Source organism: Vombatus ursinus, unplaced genomic scaffold (genome assembly GCF_900497805.2).
Source record: "Vombatus ursinus unplaced genomic scaffold, bare-nosed wombat genome assembly UNPS02014780.1, whole genome shotgun sequence".
Classification (NCBI taxonomy): Eukaryota; Metazoa; Chordata; class Mammalia; order Diprotodontia; family Vombatidae; genus Vombatus; species Vombatus ursinus.
In genome coordinates, this window is record NW_020954558.1 from 962988 (window position 1) to 976915 (window position 13928).

The window sequence follows — 13928 nt, forward strand, 5'->3', positions numbered from 1 at the left end:
CAGAATTGCATTCCCTATATTTATCCTTCCCAAAAATGTATTATCTCATTATATGACCTGAGCTCATCATTTCTTTGTCTGCTTGACTTTTCAAAAAGCACAGATAGTAGAACAAAATGAAGATGACATGCAAACACAGTAGCCTAGATGGAGAGCATACAGCACATATGTTACCATAATAATGCTACCATAGCAAACTAGCAGGTCTCCTAGTTCAAACTCACTGCTTCTGAACTCACCCCTAATGGTTAGAGTAGCATTTTCAAATATGAATTACGACACAAACAGAATAGAGTGGGCAGTTCTTCGGTTGATCATTTCATAGTGGGGATGGGACACAACAAACTATCCACACTCTCACATGTAGGACTAAGTAAGGGATTCTCATAATCCTGGACAGGTGAATATTGAATCTAATAATCTCAGCTTCATTAGGAGTAGTAAATACTGATTTTTTTTTTGCTAAAGTTCAAAATTTTGTATCAGTAAGCTTAATGTACCTTCAAAGTCTACAATTCTCTAATTCCTTGGTTCTCCCAAGGGTCAAAATTAGGAGAATGGGGAAAAGTTTTGAAGAAGAAGATTGAGATTTGACACATGGGAAGAGTTCCTAGTAATTAGTACAATCTCAAACCAAAGTAGTGAGGGTTCCCATCAATAGAGGTCTTCAAACACAGAGTGAGGGATGATTCATCAGAACTGTGGTAGAGGGAATCCTTTTTGTAGTTACAATTTGGAACGAATAACCACTGAGGTTCCTTCCAACTCTTTTAATCAAACATCCAGTTGAAATTCAATGATTCTAGAGGTGGTTTTGTTCATCCTCCCACCCACAATAGGACACTCTTTTACAATGCCATGAAAAGTCATACAGCTTCTGTTTGACTGCCTCCTATAAGAGTTCAAAATTAGCCAGCTAAGTTCACTCCAAAACAACAATTTGATTATTTACAATTACCACAATTGGTCAGTGTAAAAGTTTCCATAGTGTTATTAAGTGATATTTTCTAAGGTAGATAGCCAATGAAAGATCATAGTTTGCTCCAAGGATAGGAGACATTCACCTTCATCTAGTCACCATCCTGGTGCCAGAGAAGCAGTGTTGCATAGTGGAGAGGGAGTTGACCTTGAAGCCAGGGAGAGCTGGATTTAAGGTCTGCCTCTGACACATACCAGCTGTGTAACTCTGAGGCAAGTCACCTAACCTCTCAGCATTTTTATGAAACCTTATAAGACTACAAGCTTCAGAAATGATACCAACTTTTATTCATAATGAAAGTTTCCTTTGAGTTCTTTATAAAAACACTCACAAGTCTAGTCCCCATCCCCATACTAGCTTTAAAACCTCTAGTAATTAAGCCCTCACACATGGCTTCTCCAATTTGAGCCTTGACACAGTGCACCAACAGTTCCCTAGCACACCTAACACTCGCTCTAGGATCTGCTTGGTCCTCAGACCATAGATAATTGGGTTCAACGTGGGTGGAATGACCAAATAAAAATCAGCAAGTAGCACCTGGGTGTGCAGAGGCACTACACCCTGCCCAAAACACTCCACATACTGGGATACCAGCCCAGGAAGATAGTAAAGCACCATGACTCCTACATGGGAGCCACATGTGCTGAGAGCCTTGAGTCGGGCATCCCTGGAAGAAAGTCTAAACACTGCCTGCAGAATCAGGCTATAGGAAGTGGCAATAAAGGATACATCAGAACCCACAATGATAGAAGAACCAATCAGACTATAAAGGCTGCTGGGCACGTAATCAGCACATGCCAATTTGGCCACCGCCACATGTTCACAGTAGGAATGGGGGACCATGTGGGAGCCATAGAATGGCAGATGAATCACCATCCAGCTCAATGGAGTCATGAACAGAATAGCTCTCACTATGATAGCCAGACTGATCCCTAATATCATCTTGGGTGTGAGGATGGTTTGGTAGTGCAAGGGTTTGCATATGGCCACATAGCGATCAAAAGCCATGCCTAGCAACAGACCTGTCTCAGCAGCTGTGGCTGCATGGACCACGTACATCTGAGCAAAGCAGGCAGTGAATGTGATGATGCCATCACCTGACCAAAAGATGTTCAACATCTTGGGAGCTACAGAGGTTGCCATGATGATGTCAACAACTGCCAGAATGCAAAGGAAGTAGTACATGGGCTCATGCAGAGTAGAGTCGACCCAGATCACAGTCAGAATCAGAGTGTTCCCTACAAGGGCCACAGCATACATCAAGCTCAATGGAACTGCCAACAAGAGGTGTGCCCCCTCCAGTCCTGGGATGCCCACAAGGATGAAAGAATTATCTGATGTCTGGTTGCAAGGTGATGCCAGCATGACAAGGGAGGCTTCTTTCCTGTGGATAAAAGCACAAAGCTCTTAAAAGGGCAAAGAGCCCAGCTTAGGCTCCTATCTTTCCGCAGTGCCACCTCCTACTTGATGACTTAATTATTATTTGGCTTCTATTTTGTCTGTCAACTAGAAGATACTTGGTAAGGAAAGAACAAAAATGACTAATTGGCAGCAGGTGTCCATGAAAAGTAAAGAGATCAAAGGGAATTGGGTGCTATTTTGCTCATTTCAGTTCACGTGGCTGATCCGAATGATATCCTTAGGGACTGAAAGAAAGGGTGGACATGACCTCTGGGGCACTGTTGGTGATTTGAAAGATTGCACAGCACAGGAGACATGATTCAGGAGTGAAGAAGGGCAAATATTGTCTCAAGTTTCAAGAAAGGAGTAAGAATGAGATCTGAAAACTATCAACCTGTGAGCTTGATTTCAATTCCTCAAAAAATTCTAGTTCTTATTGTGTAAAAAGATGGTCAGTGAACACCTAGAAAACAGCAGTTCTCAAACTGCGGTCCATGAACCTCTGGGAGTCCCTGAGATCTCCTGAGTGGGTCTGCAAGGTCAAAATGATTTTCATAATAATACTAAAATGTTATTCCTTTGTTAAAATATCCTTTCTTTTTCACTACATATGTATATGGTACCAAATTTTCTTCATGTACTTTAACAACATATCATGAGAGATTGACTTTTAGAATGAGGTAAAAGAATCCACCTGTCTTCTAACTAAGCCAGACACCAGAGATTTGCCAAAATATGTAAAACAATGCTACTTATCTTACTATTTTTTGCCTTGGAAGATATAGTTATTTGTATTAAAATGTTAACATACAATGGGCTTATTATTGTTTTAGCTTAATTGATATTTTAAACTTAATCAGCTTAATTTCTATTATGGTAAATATGACCCTCATTTCCCTGAGCTCATTTCTCTATAAAATGGGGATCATACTATTCTTCCTACCAAACTTACAGGCCTGTTGTGATGAAACATAGGTTCTTTGGGGTGCTCAATATACTTTAAGAATGTAATGGGGTCCTGAGAGCAAAAAAGCTTGAGAACTGTAGATCTAGAAAATAAAGCAACAATCATAAAGTATCTTCAGTAAAAGCAACAACACTAACTTTATTTCCTTTTTGACAGATCCTAAAGTGAAAGCTCAGAAGAATGCTAAATGTATAGGTTACCTAGATTTTAGAAAAGCATTTGATAAAGTACCATGTGGCATTATTACAGAAAAGATGGAGAGGTATATGTAACTAGATGAATTCAGAACTGCTATTTTAAAAAAATTGTAAGAAGGATTCATGAATGACAAGTTTGAAGAAGGTCTCCAGTGGAGGAACAGGAGTCTTTGTTTCTCTCTTGCTGATAAACATTTTTATCACTGACTTAGGTAAAAGCATAGATGACATCCCTAACACATTTGTCATATGGTTGTTAGTAATGTTTTTCAGTTTTTTTTTTTCATTTGCAGAGTCAGTATCCAAACATGTCTTGACAGGCAAGAACATTGTTGGAACTCTAATTAGATGGAATTTAATAGGGATAAATTTCAAGTCTTGCCTTTAGATTTAAAAAAACAAAACAACACTGGGCTTCACAAATACTGTGTCCCAAAAGTCTTAGTGCAGTGATAAGTTTAAGAATGCAGTAAGACTTTTAGGACACCCTGTACAATAGGGGAGAGAAGCATGGTTACACAACAATTTCTCTGAAAACAAATCTGGGCACATTAATGAACTTCAGACTAATGTGAGTCAAAAGCATGACAATGTCTGAAAAAGCAGATGTGCCCTTGGGCTACATTAGAAGTGATGACAATTCCAAGAATTAGGTGGTTGATAATCCTGCTGTTATTTTCCCCTGGTCTGAGCATATTGGCATCATGTTAGGTGAGAGGACCCTACAGACAAGGGTAGAGGGAAGAACAGGCATAGTCTTTGATCAAAATCACCTTCTTTTTTAAACCTCAGGTGGTGGGTGAAAATAGAAACCTGCAAAGAGATCAACCTCAGTTGAGAATCTGCCTCAGAGGTTCCCTGGTGGGCCAGAGACCCTGAGTGGTCAATGAAGAACAGTCAGTTGAGGACAGTCTCAGTTCTGGGAGTAGGAACAATCCCTAAAACCAGTGTGTTAGGGAGCACAAACTCTGGCAGTGTGGAGGAGAGTACCCTGTCTTTCTACCTGAGGGCCAGAACCCCTGGGCTGGAGGAGGGAAGCTATTCTAGATCAGACTCTCTGAAACCTTGAGACTCTGGGTCAGGTACTCAATCATTCTGCCAGAGAGCCTGAGCTTCTGAACTCCAGAGCAGAGAAAACTGTTTTTGTCCCATACCTTCAAAGAGATACCTATCTGAAATTCCATCCTCTCCACCCCAGGACCTACCTGCCCTGAGGAAGTCTCCCAGTTCTTCTTTCTCTGAAAGAGCAACAGGAGCATCTGAACTGCCTTGTCTCTAGACGGTGAGGATTTACAACTCAGGTTCCTTCTTGCTCTGGGAACCTGGTGCCCTGGAGTCCCCTTAGGAGATCTGCATCCTCTCCCCAGGGAAAATCCTGAGCTAGTGAGCTTTAGAGAATGGAATATCAGGGGACGCAGCTAGTATAGTAGAAAAGACAGGGGCAGCTAGGTGGTGCAGTGGATAGAGCACGGGCCCTGAAGTCAGGAGGACCTGAGTTCAAATCTGGCCTCAGACCAAACACTTGACACTTACTAGCTGTGTAACCCTGGGCAATTAACTTAACCCCAATTGCCTAAAAAAAAAAAAAGAAAAGACATTGGCTGTAGAGTCAGAAGACTTAGGCTTGTATGCTGTCTATGTTTATACCACTGGCTAGGGAGATGGGCTTAGAAAAGATATTTCCCTTTCTGATCTCATTTCCCTATAAAATGGGGATCATACTATTCTTCCTACCAAACTTACAGGGCTGCTGTGATGAAAGTACTTCATCAACCTTAAGCATTAAGTAGAAATGTGAATGGTTTTTCTCGGCACAGACAATCTGAGACAAACAAGCATCTCCTATGTCTCCTCCTACTGGAGGTAATGGCCCCTCTGGGTGGAGATCCTGAGACACCAAGAGGCTACTGCTGGAGAGGCTACCATGAAGGAGGAGAGACAGGATAGGGTGAAGTGAGCCACAATGGGAAGAAACATGTCATATGACAACTGCTTATTTTAAATATTCTTTCTTACTCTCTATGTGGTAAGCTCAGTTGTTTCTACAAAAGTACAAGTGGCTCCCAAATTTTGTTGCCCTAGGACAAATCCTGGATTGCCCCACCCTAGCTGCAGCTCAAGTCAAAAGATGTGGATTTGAATACCAATTTTGACACATAATGGTTATGTAATCATTGGTAGGTCACTTACCCTTCTCAATTCAACAATTATTTTAAGGATCTATATATGCCAAATATTCTATTAGGCAGAATCAGTTCCCATAAAGAAAAGTGATCACTGCCCTCAAGGAGTTTATCTTCTACTGGGGGAAAATATAGACAAAACATAGTAATTTCTCTGTTGTTGTTGCTGCTGTTCAGTCATTCAGTCATGTCCAAGTCTTTGTGACCCCAATGACCACAGCATGATGGGCCCTTCTATACTCTGCTGTCCTTCAAAGTCTGTCCAAGTTCATATTCATTGTTTCCATGGCACTATCTATCTATCTCATCCTCTGCCATCCTCTTCTCCTTTTTCCTTCAGTCCTTCCCAATATCAGGGTCTTCTGCTATAAGTCCCATCTTCTCATTATGAGGTTCAAGTATTTAACTTTCAGCTTGAGTGAATTCAAATGAATAGCCTGAATTAGTTTCTTAATTGGTAGCCTGAATTATTTTTAAAGTATTGACTAATTTGGTCTCCTTGCTGTTCAAAAGAGTCTCAAAGGTCTCCAGTGCCACAATTTGAAAGCACTAATTCTACATCCCTCAGCTTTCCTTATTGTCCTACTCTCACTGCCAGACATTGCTACTGGAAAAACCATTACTTTGACTATATGAAATTTTATCATCAAAGTGATGTCTCTGCTCTTTATTATGCTTTCAGATTTGCCATAACTTTCCTTCTAAGGACCAAGTGTCTTTTAATTTTATGGATCCTGTCACCACCTGCAGTGATCTTTGAGACCAAGAATATAAATTCTGACACTGCTTCCATTTCTTCTCCTTCTATTTACCAGGAAATGCTGGGACCAGTTGCCAAGATCTTCATTTTTTTGTTTGTTTGTTTTTTTGTGTTAATCTTCAAACCAGCTTTTACACTCTTTTCTCACGCTTATCAAGAGGATTCTTAATTTCTCTTCACATTCTGCAGTAGTATCATCTACATATTTGAGATTGTTGATATTTCTCCTGGCAACCTTAATTCCAGTTTTTGATTTATCCAACCTGCCATTTCACATAATGTACTCTGTATATAAGTTAAATAAATAAGGTGACAATATAGTGCCTTGTACACCTTTTCTGATCTTAAACCAATCAGTTGTTCCATGTCCAGTTCTAACTCTTGCTTCTTGGCCCGGCATACAGGCTCCTCAAGAGACAAGTAAGATGATCTGGTATTTCCATCTCTTTGAGGATTTGCCAGATTTTGTTGTGATCCACACAGTCAAAGGCTTTAGTGTAGTCAATGAAGCAGAAGTAGACTTTTTTTTTTCTGGAATTCCCTTGCTTTCTCCATAATCCAGCAAATGTTAGCAATTTGGTCTCTAGTTCCTCTGCCTCTTCAAAAAACAACCTTTTCTACTGGTAATTCTTGGTTCACATATTGCTTAAGCCTAGCTTGCAGAATCTCAAGCATAGCCTTGATGGCATGTGAAATGAACACAAGTGGTTGGTAATTTGAACATTCCTTGGCATTGCCCTTCTTTAGCATTGGAGTGTAAACTTTATGGCTGCTATTATGTTTTCCAAATTTGCTGGCATAGCAAGCACAGCACTTTAACAGCCTCATCATTTAGGGGTTTAAATAACTTAGCTGGAATTCCATTATCTTCACTAGCCTTATCATTAGCAATGATAAGGCCCACTTGACTTCATTCTCTAGGATATCTGGCTCTGGATCAGTAACCACACCATCCTGGTTATCAATGATGTTAAGACTTTCTTGTATAGTTCTTGTATTCTGGCCACCGGTTTTTAATCTCTTCTGCTTCTGTTAAGTCCCTACCATTTTTGTCTTTTACCATGCCCATTTTTGCATGAAACTTTCCCACTATACCTCTAATTTTCTTGAAGAGATCTCTTTTCTTTCCCAGTCTAATGTTTTCTTCTAGTTCTTTGCATTGTTTATTCAAAACAAAAACAAAAACAAAACCTTATCTCTCCTTGCTGTTCTCTAGAATTCTGCATTCGTCTGGGTATATCTTTCCCTTTCTCTTTTGCCTTTACCTTTCCTTCTTTCCTCAGCTATTCATAGAGACTCATCAGATAGCCATTTTGTTTTCTTGATTTTTTTTTGGAAAGTTTTTATTGTTGCCTCCTGTACAATTTTGGAATCCTCAGCCCATAGTTCCTCAGGCACTCTGTCTACCAGATCTAATCTTTTAAATCTATTCATATTCATATTCATATTCATAGAACGTTATTTAGGTTATACCTATATAGTGTGATGGTTTTCCCTACTTTTTTAAATTTAAGTCTGAATTTTTCAATAATAAGCTCACAATCTGAGTCACAGTCAGCTCCAGGCCTTTTAAAAACTTCCTGTATATAGCTTCTCCACCTTTGGCTGCAAAGTATATAATCAATATGATTTCTATGACCATCTGGTGACAGCCATGTATGCAGTCACCTTTTTTTAAGTGTTTGTTAGGACCAGTGAGTTATCTTGACAAAACTTTTTTAGTCTGTGTCATGCTTTATTTTTTTTACTCCAAGGCCAAACTTGCCTGTTATTTCAATTATTCTTTCTTTTTTTTTTTTTTTTGAAAGGCAGTCAGGGTTAAGAGGCTTGCCTGAGCAAATAGCTCCAATTCTCTTTTGACTTCCTACTTTAGCATTCTAATCCCTTATTTTGAATGTGACATCTTTTGGGGGGTGGTATTTCTAGATACTGTCATTCTATAAAGAATTAATCAACTTTGGCTTCTTCGGCATCAGTGGTTGGAGCATAAAATTATATTGCTATATTGCTGAACAGTTTGTCTTGGATTCAAACAGAGATCATTTGGTCATTTTTTGAGATTATACCCCAGTACTGCTTTTCTCATCCTTTTATTGACTGTGAGGGCTACTCCATTTTTCTAAAGAATCTTGCCCATATTAGTATATGTAGTACTCACCTGAATTAAATTAGCCCATTCCTGACCCCATTTCTAAGCAAGTTTAATTCTTAATTAAATTTTAATTTAGTTAGAAACAAATTACTTAAAAGTTGGTTTTTAAAAAATCAAGCTGTAGTCACCCTCTAACTGCCTCTCTGTATAAATTACCTTTCTGACAATCCTGCTTTGCATGGCAGAGACATTTCCATAGCTCAGTGAGCAATATTATGAAAGGTAAGGGACTTATTAAAATAAATTGGTTGGGTGCTTGTCTCAAATTGTTTCTTTTTCACTACTGTTTTTGTGACTTTTGTCTCTCATGATCTATAAAAATATTTGAAGGTAGCCTAGGCTTAAACTTTTCAATTTCCACTACAGCTAGAACCAAACAAACACATGGCTATTGCCATACGTACCTCCTTCCTTGGTAAAGGGGAGAAGAAAAACAAAAAGCAGCTTGCTTTTTACTCACTGACACATGTACAGCACACTTACCACAAGTGGCACTCTGCAAAGACAGACAGAGGTAGAAAACATATGTCCAGCAGTCACCTTTTAGATGACTGTCAGAGTGGACACGTGTGGTCCATAATTACAAAACCAAACCCAGCAGCTGAATCTTTTTTAAGGGGGACCTGTCAGAACAGACCCTAAACTGCCCATATGTCTTTTAACAAACCCTCAATTAAAGACTCAAGAACTCAACCAAAAAAGTGGGAGTTCAGGAAATTCGAGCTACCAATAGTCACATAAAATATATGCTAGTAATTAGAGAAATGCAAATTTAAACATTTCTGAAGTACACATTTCACAACTTGTTTAACATGACAGAAAAAGAAAAAATAACAAGTAATGAAAAGAATGTGGGAAAATAAGGATAGTAATGCATTGTTGATAGAGTTGTGAACTAATCAAACCATTCTGGAGAAGGATTTGGAACTATGCTCAAAGGGCTATGAAACTGTGCATATCCTTTGAACCAGCAATATCAATACTGTATCCCAAAGAGGTTTTTTAAAAAAAGAAAAAAAGGCCTATTTGTACAAAAATATTTATAGCACCTCTTTTTGTGGTGGCAAAAAATTGGAAATTGAGGGCATGTCCATCAGTTGCAAGAATGGCTGAGCAATTGTGGTATATGATTGTGATCAAATAGTATTCTGCTCTAAAAAATGAATAGCAGGATAGTTTCAGAAAAATCTGCAAAGATGTATGAACTGATGCAAAGTGAAGTGAATAGAACCAAGAGAATACTGTACACAGTAACATCAAATCATACAATTGATCAACTGTGAAAGACTTAGCAACTCTGATTAAGACAATTCCAAAGACCCATGATGAAAAATACTATTCACCTACAAGGAGAAAACTGATGAACTCTGAGAGTAGATTGAGATACACACACACACACACACACACACACACACACACACACACATATATAAAACTCTTTATTTTTCTTGGGGGTTTTGATGTGTTTTCTTTTGCAACATGGAGAATATGGAAATATCTTTTGCCTGACTTCACATGTAAAAATAATTTTAACATGTTTTTTAACAATTTTTAAATAGTATTTTCCCCAGTTAAATATCAAGAAAATTTTTAACACTCACTTTTACAAGATTTTGAGTTCCAAAGTTCCAAACTTTTCTCCCTCCCTCCCCTCTTCTGAAATGGTAGACAGTTTGATATAGCTTATATGTGTGCTATCAGGTAAAAGTATTTCCATATTAGTCAGAGTTGTAAAAGAAGAAACAGATCAAGAAAATAAAAACACAGGAAAGAATAAAGTAAGTGGAAAAAATAGGCTTCAATTTGCATTCAGAGCCCATTAATTCTTTATCTGGATATGGATGGCATTTTCCTTCATGAGTTCTTTGTACTTGTCTTGGATGATTGTGTTGCTGAGAAGAGCTAAGCCATTCACAGTTCATCTCACGGTGTTGCTGATCCTGTGTGCAGTATTTTCCTAGTTCTGCTCATTTCACTTTGCATCAGTTTATACAAGTCTTTCCAAGATATTTTTTATGAAATCTGCCTGTTCTTAATTTCTCATTGCACAATAGTATTCAATTACATTCATATACCACAGTTTGTTGAGCCATTCCCCAAATGAAGAGCATCCTCTCAATTTTCAATATTTTGCCACTACAAAAAATAACTAATATAAATACTTTTGCACATGTAGGTTGCTTTCCTTTTTTGATCATATCTTTGGGATGCAGACCTAGTAGTGCTATTGCTGGATCACAGGTATGTACCATTTGATTGCCCTTTGGGCATAGTTCCAAATTGTTCTCCAGAATGCCCAGATCAGTTCACAATTCCACCAACAGTGCTTTAGTGTCCCATTTTCCCACATATCCTCCAGCATTTATTATTTTCCTTTTCTATCATATTATGAAATCTGATAGGTGTGAAGTGATACCTCAGAGTTATTTTAATTTGCATTTCTCCAATCAAAAGTGATTTAAAGCACTTCTTCATATGCCTATAAATAGCTTTGATTTCTTCATCTGAAAACTGCCTGTTTCTATTCTTTGACCATTGTATGAATGGCTTGTATTCTTGTAAATTTGACTCAGTTTTCTATATATTTGAGAAATGAGGCCTTTACCACAGACACTTGCTATAAAAATTGTTTTCCATCTTTCTGCTTTCCTTCTGATTTTTATTTAATTGGTTTTGTTTGTACAAAAGCTTTTTCATCTAATATAATCAAAATGATCTATTTTACATTTTGTAACACTCTTTATCTCTTGTTTGGTCATGAATTCTTCCCATCCCCATGGACATGACAGATAAATGATTTCTTTGCTCTTCTAATTTGCTTATTGTGTCACTCTTTATGTCTAGATCATGACAAAGGTATGTCAAATCTAACTTTTCTAATATTCTATTTACCTCCTTAGTTTCTTTCTTGATTATTTTTGGTTGGATTTATTGAGTTCTGAGAGGGGACCTCTTGAGGTCCCCCACTAGTATAATTATGCTACCTATTTCTTCTATACCACTTGAGGTATATATATTTAATATTGATACTGCTTCTGTTAACAGGATTTTTGCTAAACCAGTCTCCAACCTGAGAATGCTTGGAGCCACACAAAGCAGGCCCAGAGACAGGAGTGCCAGTAAGAAAGTAGCTCAATTAATCATTTTCAGAGTGAGGAATGTTCTCTTAGCTGAAGTAAAAGCATAGGTTATATACTTAAAATCACAACTGGGAAAGGAGGGAGGAAGGTGGATTACAATCAATTATTTAGTGGTTTCCCAGGAGAAACCCACAAGTTCCACAGTACAACAATTCTAGAGTCAAGTCTTTGGGGGTCATGACCAATTCCCCTAGAGTATAGAACCAGAGTTCTGTGATGGGAACAGATTCTACAACCTTTGATTCACTTCACTTAAGGTTCAGTGATTGTGAACATTGTCAGAGTTTTGATTAAGCAGTTTAAGCTGCATTGTGAGCTCTGGCTCCCTAGCCAGAAAGGCAGCTCTTGAGAAAACTAAATTATTAGTATACTCATTATATATATCGTATCAATTAATATGAAAATTATACTGCCTTGCTATTTCATTGTCTGTGGTACTTTTAGTAAGATGTAGTTTCTTCCTTATATCTTTTAATTAGGTGTATTTTTGCTTTTACTTGGTCTGAGACCAGGATTGCTACCCCTGTTTTTTTTTTTTTATTTCAGCTGAAGTATGTTTAGATTCTGCTCCAGTCCCTTTCCTTTACTCTGTGTGTGCCTCTCTGCTTCAAGTGTGTTTCTTGTAAACAACATATTGTAGGATTGTGGGTTTTTTTATCCACTCTGCTATTCACTTATGTTTTATAACAGAGTTTATTCCATTCACATTGCAGTTATGATTACCACCTCTGTGTTTCCCTCTATCCTATTCTTCCTCTTGCTTGTCCTCTCTTTCTTTTTGCTCTTTGGCACCTCACAAGTGTTTTGCTTCTGTTTACTACCTCTGCTGATCTGCCCTCCCTTCTGACAGTTTCCCTCTCCCTTTTACTTGATCTCCTCTCACTTCCCTGTTGAGTAAGACAGATTTCTATATTCAACTGATTGTGTATATGATTCCCTCTTTGAGCCAATAATGATGAAAGTAAGGTTCATAGGATGGCCATCTCCCACTCTCCCATCTTCCTCTCCACTCTTATAGGTCTTTCACACCTCTTCATGTGAAATAATTTGCCCCATTCTACCTCTCCCTTCCTTCTGCACCCATTGTACTTCTCTTTCTCATCTCTTAATTTTTTTGTGTCATTCCCTCCAATTTACCTTTTATCCATACCCTCTGTCTATGTGTATTCCTTCTAGCTGTACTATTAGTGATAATTTTTTTAAGAATTACAAGTATCATCTTCCCATATAGGGATGTAAATAGTTTAGCTCTAATGAATCACTCATGTTTTATTTTTCCTTTTTAACTGTTTATGTTCCTCTTGGGTCTTGATTTTGGAGGTCAAATTTTGAGTTTTGTGTTCTCTTTATGAAAGCTTGAAATCCTTCTATTTCAGTGAATAACCATTTTTACCCTTGATGTATTATGCTTAATTTTGTCAGGGAGGTGATTCTCGGTTGTAGTCCTAGCTCCTTTGCTTTCCAGAATATTATATTCCATGATCTCGGTTCCTTAAGTGTTGCAGCACCCAAGTTCTATGTAATCCTGATTGAGACTCCCGGACATTTGAATCGTTTCTTTCTGGCCACTTGCAGTATTTTTTCCCTTGACCTGATAGTTCTGAAATTTCACTATAATGTTTCTTGGGGTTTTAATTTTGGGATTTCTTTCATGAGTTGATTGATGGGTTCTTTCAATGCCTATTTTGCCCTCTGGTTCTAAGACATCAAGGCACTTTTCCTTGATAATTTCTTGAAAGATGTTGTCCAGGCCCTCCTTTTGGTTATGGTTTTCAGGAAGTCAAATGATTTTGATACTGTCTCTCCTGGATCTATTTTCAAGGTCAGCTGTTTTTCCCATGAGGTTTTTTCATTTTTTTTTTCATTCTTTTGCATTTATTTTACTGATTCTTGATGTCTCATAGAGTCATTAGCATCCACTTGCCCAATTCTAACGTTTAAGGTGTGGTTTTCTTCAATTAGCTTTTATACTTTCTTCTCCATCTGGCCAATTGTACTCTTTAAGGGTTTTTTTTTTCTTCAGTGGATTTTTGTATCTTCTTTTACATTTGGTCAGTTCTACTTTTTAAGCAGTTTTCCAAGCTGTTGATTTTTCATAATTCTCTTGCATCATTCTCATCTCTTTTCCCATTTTCTCTTTTACCTCTAT

At 38.0% G+C, this 13928-nt stretch overlaps 1 pseudogene; it reads right to left on the reverse strand.

Moving 5' to 3' along the window:
- Positions 1-1362: 1362 nt before the first annotated feature.
- Positions 1363-8126, reverse strand: LOC114046084 (annotated as a pseudogene).
- Positions 8127-13928: the final 5802 nt, after the last annotated feature.